This window comes from Anser brachyrhynchus (genome assembly GCF_964034855.1).
Source record: "Anser brachyrhynchus genome assembly, chromosome: 1".
Taxonomy (NCBI): domain Eukaryota; kingdom Metazoa; phylum Chordata; class Aves; order Anseriformes; family Anatidae; genus Anser; species Anser brachyrhynchus.
Window position 1 is genome coordinate 89,408,053 of NC_137694.1, and position 23,103 is coordinate 89,431,155.

The 23,103-nt window shown below is 38.4% G+C and overlaps 1 protein-coding gene across 14 annotated transcripts in view; it reads right to left on the minus strand.

Annotated features, from left to right (window-relative positions):
• Nucleotides 1-23,103, minus strand: part of EPHA6 (EPH receptor A6) — a 568,875-nt gene that overhangs the window by 285,467 nt on the left and 260,305 nt on the right. The window lies entirely within an intron of this gene.

The window sequence follows — 23,103 nt, forward strand, 5'->3', positions numbered from 1 at the left end:
TACATTGTCCTCTTGAGAGGAAATCTACCTTAACAGGAATATGGTTGAAAGTGATAGTGATGCCAAATTCTAAAAATTTCCATTACTAAGTATTTACATTTGAGGCTTTGCAGTGCAGAGGCTGCTCTTTCTCAGTATTTTTAAGGGATTTTGAATGACATAAACTTGATGCAGGACTGGGGCTTTTGCACATCTGCCACAGCAACTCAGCCCTCAAACAACAAACATGAAACATCCAGTGAATTCCACTAACATTATTATATGAGACAGAATTTGTGTTTTATTTAGTGGCCTTCAAACTTGATCATCCCAGAGCCTTCAACAAGCACGTAAGCACAGTGACTGTGGAATGAAATATGAGATGATATATCCTCAATATAAACTTCTGTTCCACTTTGAACATTAAAACTTACTTAGGATAGGTTATTGACTTGAGAATATACCAATACTTTCTACATTCTTTCAAAAAAAATCTATAGATCACTGTTACCTTTTGTATTTGAAAGAGATTTAACATTATTTTACTTGCTAACCAATGGTGACTCAAATAACATCTTACCTTTTAAGATTTCATTACAACATGAAAACTGACTCCTGGTATCATACTAGACTGGGACAGAATAAAGCCTGCATTTGTTATATTCTTCATTATCAGGAAAAAAGAAGTCTACAGATTAATCCTGTAGCATAATGAAGAATTCAAACTTTAGGCGTTTAAAATTAATACACAGTTTGCTGTAGAAGTGGCTAACAAAATTCCTTCTAATAGAAATTCATAATTTCAATATATTTTTTTTAATCAATCTGGCTAGTTCTGTTGTATTAGATGATGCAATTAAAATAATAGGTTTTAAATGGGTTTATATTTCAAGTATGATTGTGCTGAATTGAATTATTTCTTACTTATGAAAATATTGGATGAATATTCCTCATTTTCAACCCACACTTCTAAATTGATTTCCATCCACTTCAGCATGACTAAATTTTTAAAAGAAAGTATGCAGATACTTCACACTCTCGAGTGCTGTCTCAAGTAGCAAATCTGATCTAGAATGTAAAAATTACTGATCTGGGTCCAAACTCTCTATATAAATATGCAAACAGACTTATACCTAAGGGAGTTTACACATTGTTGTCTGTTCTCTAGCCAAAAAATTGACTAGCACGTAATGATCCAATGTATTTTTTAAGGCTTTCCATTTAGAGATATTTTATTGTCAAAGAAAAGTTGTTCATGAAGTTCAAGGTGATATGGAAAGAAAGACTAAAAGAACGGAAGGCATGATGGACTGGATAATGTGTTTTTCTCCCCAGACAGTAAGGAATGATCAGTTCCATCGTGGAGAATTTAGGAAAATCCCAATCTGTTCTACACGGGGGTATGTAATGGAGCAACACTAAAGCAACAAATTACCTTGCACAATCCCTCTCCCTGTGATACACAAAAACTCCTTTTATAGCTCCCCAGCTCACTACAGAAACCACGGCTGATTTGTGGAACTCTGCCCCAGCTGGTAGAGTGCAAATGCCACTTCTCAGAGGAGCTGAGCAATGCTGAGGATACAAAAACCATCTGCATAATACAAATTATGAACGCTTTGTAATGTAAGGTGATATAGTTAACCCATATGGCCAAGTAGTGTTTTAGAATAAAAATAAGGGAACATTTGAAAGTCTTCATACCATTAACACGTTTCTTAAATGGATAGCAGAGACTGTTCTAAGGCAGACAGTTTAAATTCCTAACATTTTTGTGTCTCGTAGTAGGGAAAAAAATATTAGGAGTGATTAGGAGATACAGAAGGCATGAAGAAATCTCTTATTGGACACAGAAATTCAGTAATATTATACATCAAATAAGAAATGGGTTTCTACCAGCAAAAAAAAAAAAAAGTAATAATATGCAAATATAAAGTCCCAAAGGAAAGGCTAATGCACAAGTCTCATAAATACCAGACTTCTGTGTAACAAATCAGGTAGATCTTTATTTGCCTTGATTCAGATGGCACTCATGCATTTTCCCTGCATCTGAGGAATGAGATTCATATATATATATATGTATGTTTTTATATATAAAATCATTGTGTACAGGAAAAAGAGATGCCATTCCTATGGACTGCCACGAAGGAAGGTGGCATTAAGAAAGGTGCCACTTTATGTGGCACATGAAAGCAAAGCAATCCTCTTGGTGGTTTCAAGCAGTTGGATGACTAGGACTCAGAAACGAATTATCAGGGTCTTGTGGACCCTTAGCAATGACAACTAGCAAACAAGAAAAAAAAAAGGTAACTTTTGAGACACATGACCGTGTCCTCTGGATCTACACACACTGGTTCTCCTTGTGATTTCCTCTATATATCCCTAATGTGGTGTGAGGAATCCTGGCATTCGGTGACTGCAGGGATGAACAGTAGGAGCTGCAGTCCACTGCGCTGGCTGCAATTTATTCCCAGAAAACATTTCTATAGATCTGAAAGACACTGCCTGCCTGCCATTTGGGTATGTGATGTCTCTGACTTGCTTTTACCTATAAACCAGAATCAATGCTAGATTTCTATAAAGATAAGAAATCATGAGAATTTATGTTTTCTGTCTACAGAAACCCCAACTTCTTCATTTGCATGCTTGAGAGGAACCATTTCAAAGAAGACAGGTATTCCTTAATGTAGGTCTGCTATGTATGTCTCTACAGGGATTTCAGTATTTTCTTTTTCAGAGAGAGATACTATCAGAGATGCTTGACAGTTTACTTACTCATACCTTGGTGGTCTTCTGCTACACTCTGGTTTACTGATACCTTTTTTGTATTGGGGTGCCCCAAAACGGATGCAGTATTCTACATGTGGCTCTAAGTAAATCTCTTTCCTCAACCTACCAGCTGTGCTCCAGCTAGTAGAGCCCTGCATGTCAATGGCCTTCTTTGCTGCCAGGGCGTACTGCTGCCTCATGTCACCTCTTCGTCTGCCAAGGCCCCTGGGCCTTTCCACAAGAGCTGCTTCTCCACCAGTCCCCCACGGGTACCACTGGAAGAGGTCCTTCCTTCCCAGGTGCAGCACTGCAAATTTCATTAGGTTCCCATTAGACTATTTCCCCAGCCTGTCTAGGTCCCTCTAGATGATGATCCTGCCCTTGAGCTTAACAGCATTTCTCCTTAGTTAGCTGTCTTCTGCAAACTTGACAAGAGTGCTCTCTGTCTCCACCTCCATGTCATCAATAAAGATACTAAACAGGCCACAGCCCAGATTTCTGCTGTACCCCACCACAGACACAAGCTGAATTTGGCAAAAGAGTAGTGTAAAGGTTCTCCTGCCCTCATTTATGAACCCTTCAACAAGTATCTAATATTAGGTACCAAAGTTAGATGCTGTTGGCTTTCTACACACTCTGTAGAAAGAGATGGATTTTTCTAGAGGGTATGCCAGATGCTAGAGAACCCTACTCTTGACAAAAGCACTGAAATGACCAGAAGATCATAAAACACTTTTTTAATTTGCTGCTTATCAGTATAATTTTCATATTTTATTCTTTTAATTGATTCAATTTCTGTTCACATTTTGAAATGTACATATTCAAATGAGACAAGGAAAACAAGAACTTCCACAGTTTTCCTCTCATATTCAAACTGTGCAAAACTAAACAAACAAAAAACAAAAACTAAAAAATACCACAAAACTACATCCAAAGTAGTCAGCACAAACAGTATGCTAACTGAATTCAGTTTAAATCGAGGCAAGTTAACTCAAGATTCAGATGTAGTATAAACATTTGCTTTTCATCTCTGTTTAAAAGCTGGGATATGTTTTTGGCACTATGTAGGACATTTACAAAATACAAACTCATCAGCTTCTGGAAGGGCTAAGCATTTTTCTAACTTAAGGCATTAAATAAAACTTTCAGAGGAATTAGGGTGGAGCTGAGAAAGAAGCTTCTGGTGCAATTTGAGAAGGCCTTGCTTATCTACGGTGAGCACAGGGCTAATAAATGGAAGAGAGGACTTGTGCCCTCTCACAGAATAGCTGGAGTCCAAAGAGAACACCTCAGGATGTTTAAAATGGCACTAGGCTCTACATTTAGGTGGCTGAATTTCACTGTTAATACCTGACAGGATCAAATGCAGTTACAGAATTAGACCTTGAAGGAACATCAACATAATCATGTTTGAATCTGTTTTTAAATGCTCTGCATATATGATTATCACAATCATTCTTAATAACAAGTCTGGAGACTATGTATATGTTTCCTATAATAAAATATAATATCTGCATTACGTATTGAGAAAGGGATATGAAGACTCTTCGTAGTCTTTTTTTTTTTTCCACATGCACTGTAACTTCCTAATGAGAATAAAAAAAAATCCAAATAGTAAGTCAATATGACTTCTTATTACATGCCAGAAACCAAAGCAGGGATCATTCCTAATTATGTTTCTGAATAGCAGGAAGCAGTGCTGTTCATTATACCTGCCTTGTTTTTCAGAGTCAACTGCTGGAGGTTATAGTTTTCCAATATAAACATCGACTGTAATAAAAGAATGAACGTAAGGCCAGAGGAAAGAGTGGCTGCTATGCTGTTCTTTTAGAAGAGCATATATGCTCCAGCTCTCAGAGCTGATTAGTTATATGGACAGAGGAGGGGAAGAACCTAAGTTAAGACTCGACAACCCTGGGGTTGAATATTGGTGAAACTTCATTAGTTCCATGTTCTCCAGAAACTCATTATCGGAAATAACATTTGATATTTCACCAAAGGGACCAAAAGAGCCCCGCTTACTCTCTGTCCTTTTGCATTTTCATGAAGAGTTTAAGTGTGCTCAGAATGAATAATAAAGCTTTGTTTTTGTTCTTGTTTTGTTGGAGGGAGATGGTTTAGGTCAGTATTACCTGACAATAATTGAAAAAAAATCATCAGAAAATATTCTTAATTCATAGAATCAGAAAATAATTTGGGTTTCAAAGCATCTGTGGAGCTATCTGGCCCACTCCTGACTTGCTTCAAGTCTCAGGTAGATGAGTTGCTCAGGGACTTGTCAAGTTTTGTTTTTTTTCTTGCCCATCTTGAAGATGGGTGCAACATGTCCTTTCTTCCAGTCATCAGGAACCACTGTTGGTCCCCATGACCTTTCAAAGGTGATAGACAGCCTTGTACAGGCATCACCCAGCTCCCCCAGCAACCTCGTGAGCATCCCTTCTGGTCTCAAGGGGGCCAGTCTACGTCCCATTGGTTTAAGTGCTCCCTCATTCTGTTTTCTAGTATTATTGACGATGCTTCATTTCCACTGATACTCTGGGACCCTAGAGGCTCAAGAGCAGATTTTGCCAGATAAGAACAGTAAAATAAAAAACTGGCATTCTCCTTTATGTAACAAAGATATTTTCAACTTCCTATCACGTCTGACTTTCAAAGGTGCCCCTGACTAATACTACACAGCTAGTTTAAATGTCTTATCATTGTTGTCTGTTTTTCACTCAGCTCTGAATGGGGAAAGTAGGACAGTCTTTTCTATCATACACAATTATTTACAAGTTCAAATAAATCTTCTAATAAAATGTTCATGCCCACAACATACAGTGAGAAGAAAGTCATAGTTTCTAATATTACCACATACTGCAAAACACAGCATAACATCATGAAACAGCTTTTCTTGAAAACCTGTGTTTTTTCTTGAAAGTTTTGACTATAAATGTTAGTGGTGGTTTTACCTGGGTGAGCAGCTGAGCTCCACCACAACTGCTCTTTCACTCCCCCTCCTCAAAGAGGAACGGGGAGAAAATACGATGAAAAGGGCTCAAGGGTTGAGATAAGGACAGGGAGATCGCACAGTAATTATTGTGACGGGCAAAACAGACTCAGCATAGGGAGATAGTAAGATTTATTGCTTATTACTGACAAGCTAGAGAAGTGAGAAACAAAGGAAAGAAACCAAAAGCACCTTCCACCCCATTCACCCTCTTCCACCTTCTCCCCCCGAGCGGCGCAGGGGAACGGGGGTTATGGTCAGTCACAGTCAGCGCTTCTTCGCCGCCGCTCCTTCTCAGTCACTCTCGTCCCCTGTGCTGTGGGGTCCCTCCCACGCGATGCAGTCTTTGCCGAACTGATCTGATGTGGGCTTCCCGCAGGCAGCAGCTCTTCAGGAACTGCTCCAGATATGGGTCCGTACCACGGGGTCCATCCCTCAGGAGAGAACTGCTCCAACCTGGATCCCCCACGGGCAGCAGCTCCTGCCAGGTCACCTGCTCCTGCGTGGTCTCCTCTCCACGGGCTACAGGTCCGGCCTGGAATCTGCTCTCACAGGGGTCTTCCACAGGCCGCAGCCTCCCTCGGTGCAGGTCCACCTGCTCCACCGTGGTCTCCTCCACGGGCTGCAGCGTGGAGCCCTGCTCCACGGTGGTACTCCATGGGCTGCAGGGGGACAGCCTGCTTCACCATGGTCCTCACCACAGGCCGCAGGGGACTTCTGCTCCGGCGCCTGGAGCACCTCTCCCCCTCCTTCTTCACTGACCTTGGCGCCTGCAAGGCTGTTCCTCACTCCCCTCACTCTCCCAGCTGCTGTGTGGTGCAGCGTTTTTTTTTCCCTGTCTTTAATATGCTCTCACAGAGGCGCAAAACAACATCACTTACTGGCTCAGCTCTGGTCAGCAGTGAGGCCCTTACCAAACATGGGGCAGCTTCTAGATCCTTCTCACAGAAGCCACACCTATGGCCCCCTGCTACCAAAACCTTGCCACGTAAACCCACTACAATGTTTTAGTCACATCCTACTACCAGCAGTGGCAACAGAAGTAGCTCAGCCTCTTTCCTCATCTATTTGGGTGCTCAGGAAAAAAATTCTTGATACATGGCTTTCATAAACACTTAGGACTATATCACACATGCCAAGTTTAAGAATCTCAGATTCAGATTTCTTAATAATTTGTTTCACTCTAAGCAGAAGAGAGGCCAGAGAAATCCTCTTATTCAATCTGTTAATTTTCCACCTCTGTATTTTCAGTTAGGAAATGTATGGTTTTCTATGCTTGAGTTTCTCTAATCAGACTGAAAATCATGATCCTCAGTCTACTTATGCTCCACATTTAAGTGACTACTTCTCTGTTCATTGAACGTGAGCAATCTTCTGTAGGATGCAAAGCATAAAATTTTTTATTACCCAATTTTCTTAATGCCCATGCAGTTTCATGCTGATATCAAGAGACTGCAAGAGGTTCATTCTTCCCTTTAATTATTTGTGGATGAGTTTTGTGAGAGCCTGAGTTGCCACTTCAATTCTACTGCTGTAAGGGATATGTTACCACCCGACTGAAGTAACTGAAACACTCAATACACTTCAGATTTGGGTAGGTTTATTTTTATTTTTTATTATTATTAATTTTTCTTTTCCTTTTTAGTTATATACTGAGATTTAATTTCACGTGTCCCACCTTTTCTAGCAAATTTTGCAGTTACCCCTACAAATTTCAATTCAAATTATTAGCACTAACAAAGCACAGGTAATTAACTAATGGCCGCCCAAAGACAAATTTGCTATAATGAATATCAGTTCTGTAATCCATCAGGAAATTACGTCCAGATTAAACACTGATACCCCACCTACTGATACTGCAATGCAAAATCAGAGACAGTTAAAGTAGATTTTTATCAGTACACCTTTCCTATTATTTGTTACAAAAATAAATGTAAAATAATACTGCTCACAATGAAAACTCTAGGAAAATGTATTTTCTTGAAGGAAAATATTTTTACCCACATTTTTCATTAAAATGAAATTTTGTTTCAAAATACAATGTTCACCTATGTATTGAGATATTCTGGTTTTGTTTGTTTTTTAGTCTGTTATGATATGTGAGAAGACATTCTAAATACAGTATCAAAGTCTCAAATTCTCATTTTACTACACACAGGAAAATCTTTTGGTTCAGGAAATCACCTGAGCAAAAAGGTATGAAATAAGCTGAAGAAAAATATACTTATTTAATTTTATTTAAAGTATTTCATAAAGGGACAAGTCATACAATAATAAGGGATCACTTCTGTTTGTGGCCTGTCATGACATTTCACAATGTAAGTACCCAAAAAAGAAATTAAAAAAATGTACTTTTATTATTCTATGAAATTAATGCTTTGTAGAAACATTAGCAATAAACTGGGCAATAATTGCTTCTGTTGTTATTAAAAAAAAAAAAGGCAATATCAAACTTATTTGCAGCAGAAATTCTACATTTAATCACCTTCATTGGGCATGGGGTATCCTCAACTCTCTGGTGTGCTAATAAGACAAAGTTCACATTGGGAACCAGGAACGCAAGTAAAGGGATGCTCATCTACCCAGGCAAAGTCTGCCCTTCTGCTCCCAAGCATTTCCGAAATCACTATGTGCCTTGAGGGTAAGAGAGTCAGCCTGAGTGCTCTACCTTGGAGAAGAATGATAAACGTTCCTTAATGGGAACCTATTTTAATCAACTACCAACAGACTGGAAGCTAAGATCATTCTTTTCTTCTACAGGAGCCTTCCCACTGGTAACAATAAGAACAGCATTTCCTACGCAGAGATAACAGAGAAGTCCACCCCTGTCCATTTACTCACAGTGAGCTCCAATTTCACTCTGAGCCAGCTTCCAAACCCAACGGTGGAAAACACATCCCCAAACATCATTTAACTTCTAATCATGAAATGAAGTGTCTTTCATAGCTTCTCAGCACATCAGGAGTGGTGAAAATGTTGCTTCTGTTTTTTGCTTTCTGCTAAAGAGGGGGAGGTTATCCTTGCTGCACTGAAACCAAAAGACAAAAAAAAAATAAAAATCTATTTTTCTCTCTAAGAGACGATGGGGCTCCAAAACATTGTCAAATCCAAAATCTCAGAAGCTGTCTATAGTTTTCTGGCAGCTTTCTCCTTATTTATGCTACCTGCTGCTGCCCTGTCACAGCACAGGCACAGCAGGGAGGGTGAATGAAAGGAAGAGCCACAAACGCATGCGGCTGGATTGTGTTTTCCCAGTGGAGCAGCGGGAGGTAAAAATGATAGGGATTATGTTGCCACTTGCCCCGAGGCAAAATGTTAATAATGGAGGAAACAGCCTTATGCTTTCCTCACCCAAGGGGAAAAAAAGAGGATCTTTGATCTTGGGAAATTGAGTTTTTATGCCCCTAAAGGTTGCTCACTGGCTTATAAGCGTATATTACTGCATGGGGTCGTTAAAGTAGCAACATGATAATATAAGGGCTAGATTTTGTCCAAGAAATCAGGCCTTCATTGCTTCCAAAGAGGCATCAAATAGGTTTTTCAGATAATCCAAAAGAGGGTTTTTATTCCAGCATGGCTTTATTACCACAGCAAGGTGTTTTTTTTTTTTTGCCTTGATGTTTCAGGATTTTCACATTAGGTAAGTCCTCAGAAAATAGGTCTTATAGTCTGTTGACTGCAATATTAATCCGTATTCACATTTCAGTGGAAAGTAGGAATAAAAACTCATTTGTAGCCCACTAAACTCTGCACGTTTAAGTCTAGATACTGAGACAGCAAATAGGCTTGGGTCATCCTGATGACCACTTCCTCTGCAGGCACACCTAACCACTGCATCATTCCTTCCTGTTGTCATTCACCTTTCCGTAAGTGGTACTGAGCTTATGATTATGAATTTCAAAGAAGGCATGATTAAGTATTATGCTCCTTTCTGTTGGTAAAAACAGCAAATGTGCAGAAGAAATCTGGTATTATTCTGAAGAAAGAGTCCAACTCCTGTTTTTCAGATTTCTTTCTTTCCGCTAGTTCACATTTTAAAAATTATTATATACAAAGGCATGTTCCTGACCTAATCCCTGACCAAACAAAAATCATCTCCCCTATTTCACAAATATAAATATTTGCCAAATATCAGTATTGAAATCCTGAATTATAAGAAAGTGAATCGCATCCAGCTAGAAGGGATTTCCTCTCCATGAAAGATATAGCATGACTGGCAGTGCACAAACAAAAAAGCATAATAATTGTTGTCTCCGGTAAATGCAGTGATAGGAAATACTTTCAATATCTTTGCTACCACTTTCTGATGCTCAGCGAGCACTCCTGAAACTACAGATATAAGAGGGACCCGTGGCAATTTTGCCTCAGGATCAATGCAGTTGATAGGATTTTTCATCTCCTTAGTACGGCTTTGGGTTGTAGCAGCTTCTTTCCTCGTACATACCTTATATTTCCAGTCTGTTATGCTCATAATTCCCTATCAGTATTAAATGGAATTATGAATGTTTTTTGCTGAGAGAAATGTTCCTTTATGGTAGTAATTTCTCCCAGTGAGAAAAAGTACTGACTCATGTCCAGCACGATACGTTAAAGTGGATGAAGTACAAATATTTATTACAGGCTGTCATTCTTCTCGCCTTCTACTTTTTATTTTGTTAGGGTCTTATAGCAGAAGCAGCTTTACTTAGCCTTGTTAAGTGTTATTTGGGAAGACGAATGGAGAAGCACCACCTGCCAGTCTGAAGCAGATATTTCAGTCCACAACAGGACTTAATTCAAATTGAAAATGCCTATGTGAAGGAATACATTTACCTCCAAGTCTTACAAAATACATGTTTTTCTGATGTTGGCAATTTTTTCTGTGTTTTCTAATAACACTAATGGCTTTAGACCTTAAGAAAGAATTGGAAACACAAAGATAGCTATAACAACTAACCCTATAACAACTAAATTAAGCTAACGAAACAACAGAAAACAGGAAAGCTAAGAGAGATTTTGAAAATCAGTGGCATCCAACACTTGTGTGCCTCAGGACATAATCGATGCCCAGAGCTCAATAATTTTTACTTTTTTTTTTTTTTAACAGAGATTAGCAGTCTGATGAATAATGAAATCCTTTACCAGATACTATGATGGTGATCTTCTCTCTCAGAGCCTTCACAGCTACAGATATACAAGAAACAGCACAACTTTTATTCTTAAATCTTAGAAAGGATTTCAAATTTGAAACAAAAGTATTTGCAAACTTGATTCAACATTTAAAATATTACTTCTGTATGGACAGCCAGGAGGTCCCTTGTCTTCCTCTTGCTAAGACTATTTTAGCTCGAAACTGAGTTGTAGCTCACAGGGAAAGACTGCCTTTGCTACTTCACTTGTGGTCTGCATAGTTTAAGAACATCAGTGACACGTTATACAAAACAGCTGGGGAGGGAGCTTCAAGCTGTCTGAGAGCATCTGCCTCCCAGACCTGCTCTGGTGCACGTGAGGCATGTTTTCCAGTCGTGCCACCCCAACGCTGCCAAAACGCAGACCGCAAGGAAAAGGCATTGCAATCCTGTAGGGAAAAGCCAAAGGCAGCAACACTGAACAGGGAAAAGCAGATTTTTGTCGTGCTATCCTTAGTGTTACCATCACAGCGCAGCTCCAGGTGAAGGAGTCAGGATGGATGCATGTTGTCCTGCCTACTGAGACCTGTACAGAACTGTACCTTCTCTTACAACCATCTCTGCTCATAAAGGGTTGTGTATCAGCAAGTGCATCACAAGCAATAAAAGCTTTCACCATATTCACGTTACTATCTTGGGAGAACACACACTGAGGGTGTTATCTTTGGTAGCGATCTGTTTGTTCCCTGCTGATCTTTTGCTTCTTGCTTTTATGAGCTTCTGATGTTCAGCAGATGCTTCAACCTGATTTTTATTGTTGATATAAAGCTTGGTAGCCCGTTCCTACAAGAAATGCTGGCTTTTCAAGACATTGAGGTAAGTTTTTTAGGAAAGTTACTGTAGAGAATTAAACAACACTCACACAATACAGCCATTTTTCTTACCACTGCCACCAAAACACAAAGCAGAAGCTTTAAAGAAAATTGTGGATGTTATAGGTGGCATTTGTGTGAATGAAAGCAAATGTTTATATTTTTGCATCTGACTTGAACTACCAACTTTTAGAGACCTTTTCTAGGTATGGGAGGAAAGCTCTTTTGGGCTGTCATTCATCTTATCTTAATGAATTTTCTTTAATCTTAAAGTAAATATCTAAAATACAATGTATTGATCTGGCTCCAAAGGCACCTATTTTTTTCCCACTTATTAGAAATAAAGCCTCAGCCGTCAGTTCAGATGTAGACATATAAAGCTGGATATGACGAATCTCACCCTGTTAAATCATAAAAAACTGACCTATCAATCAACTCGCCTCACTGACAAATTACTATTACAGAATTGCAGGTACATAGCACACACGATCCAAATAATTAGTTACCACAAGCTGACATCTATGCATTCAGGGACAGAATAATTTCCAGCAGCGTCTCTGCATGAGCACAGGATCCTTGCACTGAAAAAAAACCATATGATTCTCCTGGTAGTAGCACTGTATTTTCTAATTCTGTTTTAATACAGGTGGAGCACCATGATGCCTTCTGTTTCCTGTGCTCTGCAAGGCAGGTGCTGCCCTGGGCTGTGATGTACAGCTACCTGTACAGCTGCTGCCAGTGCCGCAGGACCGAGAGCCCTGAGCGCTCCTCTGAATGTTTCAGACACTTTGCAGCTGCCAAAATCCGTGCTTGCTCTTTTGTCTACTCCTGCATTACAGACACTAGCAGAAATTCTTCCAGCAGCCAGACTTGTTTCTTTGCTCATCCTTGCATACCCACTTACGTAACTACATGTCCTGTGATGCTCAGTGCTACCCATTGCATAGCTGGAAAACCATACAGCTGTGAGTACTCTACTACATTTGGCAATAAGATTGTTCATAAGACTGCTAAGTTTATAATTTTCTTCATTTCTATGGGAAAAAAAGATGGCAGAACTACTTGCTTCATTTATCCTTGTACACAAGTCAGGAGAGGAAATGATGATAAAGTGTATTTTAGAACATTAGAAACTGTAGTTTGAAAAGCATTTTTTAGATCTATAGTTTATAATGAAGTGTGCAGAATGATGATAAGGATGAGCTATCCTGAATAAGTATTAATTTCATTCCTACTTATCTATCTCTTTTCCGTGTCATGGCTTCAATTTCAGGTTATGATTACCTAGATAAAAATCCTTCCCTTAAGATACTTTGGCATTTTGTGTGTGTGCACATGCAAAGCAATTATGGAAAAGATCATTTGTTTTCTTTTGAGTACAATCTCCATATCCAATGTACTGAACTAATAAATGAGGCCAAAAGTTCATATAATGAAAAATTGCAAGAACTATGAGAAAAAAAAGAAGGAAAAAAATTGGGAAGTGGAGAAGATACAGAAAGAGTTAAGTGCGTGTTGTAAGAGGTCTTAACAAAGTACCTCAGCTCTTAGAGAAGAAGTATGAGAGAGAAAGGGTTGCTCAGTCCAAGGGGAAACAATTTTTTTTTAAACAAGGGAAAACAGAAAAGGAAAAAACTGGCTTGAGGAAAAAAAGCTGCTTTTTATTATTATTAATTTTTGTTTTTATTGATTTCCTGAGTGATCCTAACATCGCAAGGCAAATCCTAGGAGATTCTGGCTTTTCTGGAATGAAAAAATGTTGCACATGGAGCTAGCCCAATAATATGCAAGGCTGGTAGCATGTGCACTCACTCCAAACATGCGTAGATCAGACCTGCAAGGGAGGCTGGTGCTGAAGTTGGAAGTCCTATTTTGTTTTGTCTTTAAATTTGGTCTCTTTCATCAGACCCCTCCCTTACACAGGATTTTATTGATCTTATAATCTATGTGGTGAGTTGGGTCATCGTAATGAGTTAAGAAAAAACTACTGTTTTGACAGGTTCATTTTGTTTCAGCAAATGACAGAGCTGAACCCACTCGCTGTGTGGTTGCCAAATTACTAGCACAGATGACTGGGAGGCTGGCACAGGAGCATGTGACTGAGGAGACAGGCCATGGCTTGCGACAGACACACAGCTGGACTGGAATAAGGGCATCGTGAAATGCAACTTGCATTTTTTTTTGACCTGTTCAGTTCCTGTGCATGAGTCACCACTGGTATCATCCCCAGAGAACATACGAACATGATTAAGGTGACGGGTATAATGATGAAGGTAGACCCTCCTTGTACTGGCAGCACCTAGCTGCCGTTGTGACAAATACTAGAAATAAGAGAAAGGAGAAGGGAAATTGTACCATGGATATCTGTGAAGGTGGGAGGACTCAGATCCAATGAACAGCTGGAGTACAGAGGGAACAGTTACAACTCAAGGGCAAAGACAAAAAATCAGAAGTGGAGGTGAATGTGAGAACACAAATTTTGGGAAGAAGTTTATGACTGGAAGCCAATGAGAAACAGATACAGAAACAAAGCACAAAGAGCGTAAGGTAAGGTCCCCCCTGTAAATGGGGTGGAAGAGGGGAGCCACTATGGTATGGAAGATCAATGGACTTGATCAATGCAACCTGAGATGGGAGACAGACATTGGGACCTGAGAAACAGACTGGGTTTAGGAGCGAAAGGAGATGAGGACTGAAACATGGTCTCAGCTGAAAAAGGGCAGGACAGTGCTAGACTGGAGAATGCTGAAGACATCAGGTCACCATCAGCAGAGGAGAGAGAATAAGGAACATATACCTACGTGACTGCAAGAACATTACAATGTGACCTACCAATCCTGCGCCTACTTTAGTTTCAGTGAACTTGTGGAAATCACTGTGGTGCTCATTTTCTGCAGGAGAACATCAGCCAGAGAAGGGCCATGCATACCGCGTTCCTTTAAGCAAAGAGGAGGGAGAGGGAGAAGAACAGAGAAGAGCTTCGTGGGGAGGAATATCACCAGCTCTTAGTGACACCAGCAACTTGGAAAGCCAAATGGTCATTGTGCTCTCCTGAGTCCTGCCCTCACCTAGAATCAACCTCACCCAGAATGTACATGGAAATCAGTAGGGAATATACTTAAAATAGCAGCAGCACTACAATCTGGTGAAACTCACTGGGAATTAATAGGAAAAAAAAGAAAGAAAATTGTTTCTTTTGTTTATATGCCTAATTAAATTACAAAAAACCTGACTATTAATGGTGAGACAATCAGATAGAGACTGCTTAGAAATTCATTTCTAATTGTGCCTTTTATATACGTGTAAGGGTAGATAATGAGCTTCATGGTGATTTTTCATTTGATACAAAATGAACTTCAATTGTCTAGACACCTCCATTTTTAAATACAAAAGTTTTTTCCCTCACATACTGATATAAATTTAAATTAAATAATAAATATGCTTAACATCTTATCTCTTAGTAGGAACCTGCATTATAATAAAAATTCATGTAATTCCAGATTACGAAATCAGTGAGCAAAAAAAATATATTGGGTAAAATATAGCCAAGATTTCTCTAATTCTCAGATGCAACCAAATACCACAGCCAGCCAGAAAAATTAAGTATTTCTTTTAATAAGTCATGCTCATCAATAAGAAAGCTGTCATAAATGGAAGAATTCTCATTTATTTTACACACCCTCTGAAACATCATCAAACAAACTGTGACTGCCAGAGTAATAAACCTAAGTATCCAGAACATGTTGTATACATATTTCCAGTTACACAAACCTAACAGCACACTAATAAGCTTATTAGTCTCCACTGTACATACTAAGGGGGCCAATATGCCATACCCCATAGATTCACTATGAAATCATAAGTGAGAGGCGCAATTACAATGTACCACAAAGCGCAAAACCAGACTCATTCATCAATGCACACACAAGGATTCCTACTAACACATTCAGAAAGACAGAGATCTTCATTTAAAAAAAATAAATCAGTTATCAGATGCTGACTTTTACACATTTAAAAACTTATCTGTGATGATGCTGTAGTTATACTAAGTGTACCTCTTTAACATTTTGCAGAAGTCAATGCTGTAGAAAACCAAGCAGTAGGAAAAGATAATTACAACTCTTTTTTTGTTTGTTTTTTAAGAAACAGTTATTCCAAAATCCACAAGGTTGAGAGGGTCTAAAACTAAGAGACTTGTTTTACAGTTCATGCTCATGGAGGTTCTGTGCTGATTCTTCTCTACAGCTGGGAATTCCACCAGCATGATCCATGGTTTACAAAAATCCAGAGAAGGCTGGTTATATTAAAATGTGTTAAGAGATTTTCTGAATGCTTCTTATTATCTCCTCTGAATTCAACTCTTGATTAAAAATGATCAGGTTCATGCTATGTTTATTCATACTCATTTATTAAACAGTCAAATCTTAATTTGCAAGTATGCATTCTTAAAGACTGTCATGAGGAAAAATACGTTCATGTAACATGCCTCTTGCTACAAAATACTGGAAAACCTACTCTGGCCATTATGTCCACCTCTGAGCTCAGGGGCCACTGGCTTCAAAGTCTCCTTTCTGCAGGTGGCTTGGGCCAAACGACCTTGTAGTCTCAACTACAACATCTCCAAAGCGTTTCATAAACATCTTGTAATTATCTCAATGATGGGATTTGCTAGCTGTAACAGATACATGTTTTTTGTAAATAATCCACCCAGGAGTGTGCCTGCATAGTCCTGATCTTTTCAGCTGCTCTGAGGTAAACACACAGATGGGAAGAAAAAAACAGGCTGCTGAAATAATTAGCCTTGAAAATTCTGAGCATGGAAAACGCACCAGCAGCATGCATTGAAAATAGAAGCCTCCTGGTTTCAGACAAAGTTGGACTCCTTCTGGTGCTTCTGAAAACTGTGTTACGTATCCATCTGCACCCCTGGATGAAAGATAACTGCTTCTTGAAGGCTTTCAATAAGATACATATACACATCAAACTGACTTGGAAAAACGATATAGATGTGCTTTTGACAATTTTACTCTGATCAAGCTTTATCCGCTGTGGAAATTCCATCTTCTGCTTCTTATGCCAACTACATATTTAATGCAGATTTGCTATTTTTCTTTCTGCATATATACACAGTAACTTTTCACGATAGCATGTACTAGGCAGATGGAAAAACAGCAATTATGTGTTCGTAAATGAATTTAATTTGGCAATTTGAATTCCAAATGCTAAGGGATCTTTAATCCAATGTAAGTGACTATCTTGAATGTAACTACCCACTAACCTTTACGCAACCTATCACAGTTAACCATTGCCATAGAAGCTTTTATGTCCATAATGCTCTAAAAGAAAGACATTTATATATATAACAATAGCATTTACCTCTATTTTTTTTTCTCAAAACATACAGTGAGGTGTGCCAAGATTTGAAATGATCAAATGCTGTATGTCTTTGGATAATGAGAAATATATGTGAAACTATATATTGCATTTGGATTCAAACTGGAATCAAAATAATTCCCCATTAATATCACTGTATAAGCTTATTGAAGGCAGCCTCTGTTCCCTGAGAGAACCGGTAACCATTTGTTTAGATGCTACAGTCCTTTTCAGTGGACGTATGATCCTTTATTTGGCTATTACTCAAGCATGTCCTGTTTTCTATAGCCCAACATTTACCAGCTATGACAAGTCACTGAGTGGCTTGGAAACTCCTCTACTTACCATTCTCTTCCTATCAGGACCTGACTTTTGTAAAGCCTCAACAGAAATTTGTGATAGACTTTGATTCCCAAAATACATCTACTTCTTGAAATTCACGTTAGACATTTTTTTAATCTAATGTACACCATGGCATACTTTAAATTTGCTACTTCCTTAATTGAAGTGTTGCTAATTGTCAAATCAAATACAGAAGACCATAGTAAAGACATAATAAAAATGAATGTGACAATGAACACTAAGGGGTAAGTGACCCTGGAAATTTAATTTCTTCCTATTTTGTAACCTAAACACAGTCAATGGGTATTGGAAACAAAGTGAATGTAAAAGCTGGTATGTATTGTTTCCAAATAGCATGAAGAATTGAGATAATGCTTGTTGCTTTAAGAACAATCTGAAATGAAGTATTTATTCATATTTCAAAGAGAAAGGTATTTTTATATCAAGAATTTTTAATATAATTGGGAACAGAAACATTGGGATATACAATTTCATGCTTTTAAAGTTTAAAGCAATATAATTATTAGATTTCAGGAGAAGAGCTAATGTGTGGCTGATGATACCACATCTGTGGAGATCTTAAACTTCCCTCTGAAGTGTTTGATATTGGCTTTTATGAAAGAAAGGAAGTTGGAGTAGCTGGATGTTGTATCTGAGTCAGCATGGCAACTTCTATTTTCCTATTTAATGGAATTTTATGAACCAGCTGCTAAGAAAAGACTCTGCAATATAAACATCATGTAAGTAAAATCTTTTTTTTTTATATAGAAAAAAAGCTAACAAACGTTTTCCATTAAAGTAACAGGTGTTTTAACAATCAATGAATGTGTAGTAAGTATTTTAGTTTCTCACAAAAAATGCTACGAAATGTCATAGGTACATTTGCGTGATAGCTGAAACAGCCATTCACTGGAAAAAAAATTGAAGCAATTTAAGGCTAAGATTCCTCTTGCAAACACATTCATTGTTTTTTCCTCAAGAACCCCCCCCAAGTATTCATTATTTTCCAGTTCAAGACATCTTTACGTTAGTCACTTGTAGTCTGAAGAAACTCTAATTGAGGCATTTCCCCTATAAATAACTTCCCCCCTTCCCCTTAAGCTTCACAGTATTGATTTTCACCATGCAAATGACTCAAGATAGTTTTTATTTGTCAGGATTTCTTTAAAAAGTTTCCTCATCCGCATTCCTCACAGAATGGCTTGAGGTGAAAAATTACTCCTCTCACTTATTTTTATTCTGACACTTTTTCTTCTTTATATAAAAATACCTTCATGTCTGAATGATCCATTTTATTTACTCTCTTCCAACCCAAAATTACAGAAAATGTGTTGTTCCCTAACAGATTACTAAGAGTAAATGTGTCCCCTGTGCACACCCAGACGATGTTATATACAGTTCGGGCAGAAAGGCTGGAGCGCTGTCAGCATTTTGGTTTTGGCGTGCTGTCATCAGCTGCAGCAAGCAGTGAAGGCGCATGGCATCAGGGCTTGTGGAGACTGAATTAGGGTAATTTACTGACGTCTGTGAAGGAGATGGTGGTGCTGAAAGCTTAACGCACTACCCACGTTTCACAGCTTCAGCACTTAGTTTCACGAGGCCATCAACAATTAAAGTTATTCTTTGGACAGTCTGACAATTTTTTGGCTAGGTAGCTTTCTCCAAAGCTTGTTTTACCTACCTGACAGGCAGACACTTAACTTGTTGCAAACAGTCGTGCAATTCTCCAGGTTTTCAGAAAGCTACTAAAAAGGGAACGTTAGGAGTACGTTTAGAAACTGTGATGGTTTAGGCACACGGGAAGCTTCCCTCAGGCTGTCACTCGAATTCCAGGCCAGGGGCCTTGTCCGCCAGGCTGACCATGGGTGGGAGCTAAAAGCAGCCCATGGACTGAGTGCTAGTCTCTGTGTAAAAAGACAGCCACCATGCATGTATTATCAGCTGTAAGTAGTCCTCCATACCTCAAAAGGAGTCTGTTAGGTCCACTTTAACAAAATTAAGACGATAAATCAAAATAAATCTCTGCCTCTCAGGACGATCTCCCCTGCCTTCAGCCCTCAGGGTGGAGTACTGTTTTTTTTATATTCCTTATCCTATAGAAAACAGCTCCAAAGAGTATACTGGGAATCATATTGCACCTGATTTTCCTTTAACAGCAATTTCATTTAGTAACGTCCTTTAGAACGTGGATGGACATTTTTATTGCATTGTGTCTGACTTCTGAAGCATAGTTTCCTAGCCCATCTGAAGAGAAAACAAATCAGAAGTAGGCGTCACAGATTTACTTCAGTAGGAGCAAGGAGGAACTGAGAACACTCAGGAGTCAGATAATTTATTATCTGCATGTAAAAAGTGAAGTTTAATCCTTGCTATGCAACTAGAAAAGGGGTGATGAATATCACGGATATAATCTGCTTAACACTGACAGCAACAGAGCACTGAAAAAAAACACCTCTGAAATCTCCAGCACAAAACAAATATGCTGCAACTAATATGGAATACTTCAGTCACATAAATTACAAAAAGCAGGAAAATGTTTTACAGTCTGACTACAAGATCGTCTGCCTTTAATCAAAAAGTTATTCTTAGGCTGTAGGTTACAAATGAGGTTTGGGATTTTCACTTATTTTTGACCTAGAGAGTCTTTATTGTAATATATGGAGAAATTCAAATGACACTGCACATTTTAAGCTGATGCAAATTGATAAGTCTGAAAGAAAATCAGTGGGGAAAAGAATGCATGCAAAATATTATAGAATTGTTAAGGTTATTCTGACACTGTAATAATGCAGATGTTACAAACTAAATTTTAATTTCTTGATTATAAGCAGTAAAACAACAAAATGTTGAAAAATTACATAGGAAGAAGTACTTGTAGTGTTATTGCCAGCAATTTTTTTTTGTTTGTTTTCCTAAAGGTGGCAATATTTCAGATACCGTTTACTGTATTTTTATTGGTTTTGTTTGTGCATTGGATTTCTTTAAAAAGAGACTGCTTGATACTATGCTTGTACATCTAGCTGAGTGGCACCTTCCATTCAGGACCTTGACTCTGACTCACAGTTTCCACCTACATCTGAAAGGACAGAAAGGTAGACAATGCCCATAAAAAAGTTAAAACAAATAGAAAGAAAGGTGAGCATGGCATAGAGCTAACCTCAGCAACTACAGTATTTTTATCACGTCTGTTACAGAAACCATGCTTCTTTGAACTTTGAATGTAAACATCATTTATCTGTTCATTTGCCTACATATAGTGCTCCAAAGAAATGTGTATTGGGCTGGCAAATATGACGAAGGACCAACAGCAGATGTGAGCACATATAGTGACAGCCAGAGGTCAAACAGGATGTCCTGTGTACATAAAATGGCACTAGAGGACTATGTCTAAGTAACTGAATCTGATCTGAAACATCGCAGCCACTTTCTTACATTTCAGTGTCGCTGTGTTATGCAAAGACAGAATGTAATTCTTCTTTTCTTTTACTATGCTTGTTTAAATTATCATTCAAAATGTTTGATATTTCAACTTTGCTTGAGTCTGATTTTGTGCTAAGTAGCAACAAGATCCCAACCTGTATTTAGAACACTTTTTTTTTTAAACTTAGATTTATTGCCGATTGTTACTGAAGCAGCCTCTTACTTCTTATTGTCATGTAGCGAAACAACAATAAGGTAAACTTAAGCTTAAATTGCTTCTGCTGTTCTGTACCAAAGCATGTATCAAGTTGTGATTATAAAACAAGATAAGCTCTCAATAAATGATTCTCAAAATATAACATGTGCAACTTCCATGGTGTAAATTCCTCTTACCTAATGAACACATTTTAATGGCTTTAACATGCTTAATATTCATCAGCACTTGTAAGATCTCAAGGAACTATAATAATACAGTGCAAGTATTTATAGTCAAGATTTACAAAGAAAAAAAACTTGAAGATTCAGTGCAAAATTGTGTGTGTACTTCCATGCCTGCATTTTTAAGGACAGTAAGTGTGCATCTACCTACACCGTATACTTAGGCACTACTTCAAGGAGGAAATTTTGAATCCCAAATCTATTCACATCCCTGGATATCAATCCCAGAATAACGGTTAAAGCCTTAGGGAGTCCAGATAAAATTATTTAATGATATAAAAACTTCAATGAAAACTGTGAATTTATCAGAACTATAGGAGCTGATTAGAAACAACTAAGAATAATTATTTCTAATCTGACAAGACATACTCTCAACAAATTGTTTTTCTATGCAACAAGCAAATGGACTTCTGCCTTCTCCTTCAAGCATGTTAAAAAAAATGCTTGCTATATCCCCATAAAAAAACAAAAACACTATAATTCCCTGCCCAGTCAAGTAGAGTTTAGAACTTGCTTCTGATTCTGTTTTTCAAATTTTATGTTACATTCTGCAGTGGCATTATAACATATCTCAGTTAGTATCGCGGATAATGAATTCCACACTTAATCTCATAATTAAGAGAATACTCTGTTTCATAAAAAACTTCCACAGTCTCCGTGAGTAACAGATATATCTGTAAGACTTTAAAAGCTGTTGCCTAAAAGTAATGGGAGATCTACTACATTTTTTTCAATGGGGTGCATCTATTCATTATTCAGATGTAATAGTCCAGGAGGTATCCCACATTATTTCCTGTTGCCTTTCATTATAGTGACATTCTTAGAGTTTCTTCCACTTGCTGGAAAAGAGTCATTGTTTAGAAGAGTGCAAGAAGTAGATGAGGCCTTTCTTGTTTGTTTTCAGTTTATTTTGGCTGGGGGCTGTGTAACCAGAGGAGGATATGATTAGTGATGAAGCTCAGTTTTCCCTTTCAAAAGCAATCTACTTGTTCTTATTTCCACTGATCTTCAGAGTTCCCTCTCTATCACAGTACAGTGAAGTTTTTGAGGAACCGTTCACTACTTCAGATAAACTGGCGTTAATTCAAAATAAAGCTGCCTTGAGGACTAGTATCATTCCAAATCATAAAAACTGTTATTACACCTTTGGTTTTGTTCAGTCAGCAAGATCTGGGCAGCTGGTAAATAGAGAGGAATTCACAAAAGGTGCATCAAACCTTCAAGTAAGTGAGAAAGAAAAAAGCAATTACACAGCAAGTGCATGAATCCATTGACATTGTCAAAGCTTCACCAATCTAAGACATATTTCATCATCTGGAGTGGCTTAAGCCTTTGTCTCCTAGGTGGCAGGATTTAAAAATAAACCAGAAGTTTTCAAGAGACGTGGTCAGGCAGGGTGAAACAGCCGTGTGTTCGTAACACTTGGCAGGATTTTCCCCAGCCCTTAGCTGACTGAACTATCTTACTAGTTGTACAAATGCACTGAAAGCTGGATGCCCAGCAAAGTGCAACTGAGTTCGGTGATTTGGACCCTGGGTAGAGAAAGACAGAAGGGACAGAAAGTGCAGGTGAGAAGCCCAAAGCAGTGTGTGCTGGTCAGGCACCACTGCACCTGTTGGGCCTCAGTAACTGAGGGAGGACCACCACGAAAGAAACAGTCACATTCTTGTGGCAGACACCTACCGTAGTGGATTTTGTTTGCTGAAAACAGCAAGAAAAGAAGGGGAAAAAAAAACATGCAGACAGAAAGTCATTTGCTAAACTTTGCCTCATGTCACATCCTACTCTGAGAGAGACCTATGTGCCTATTGCA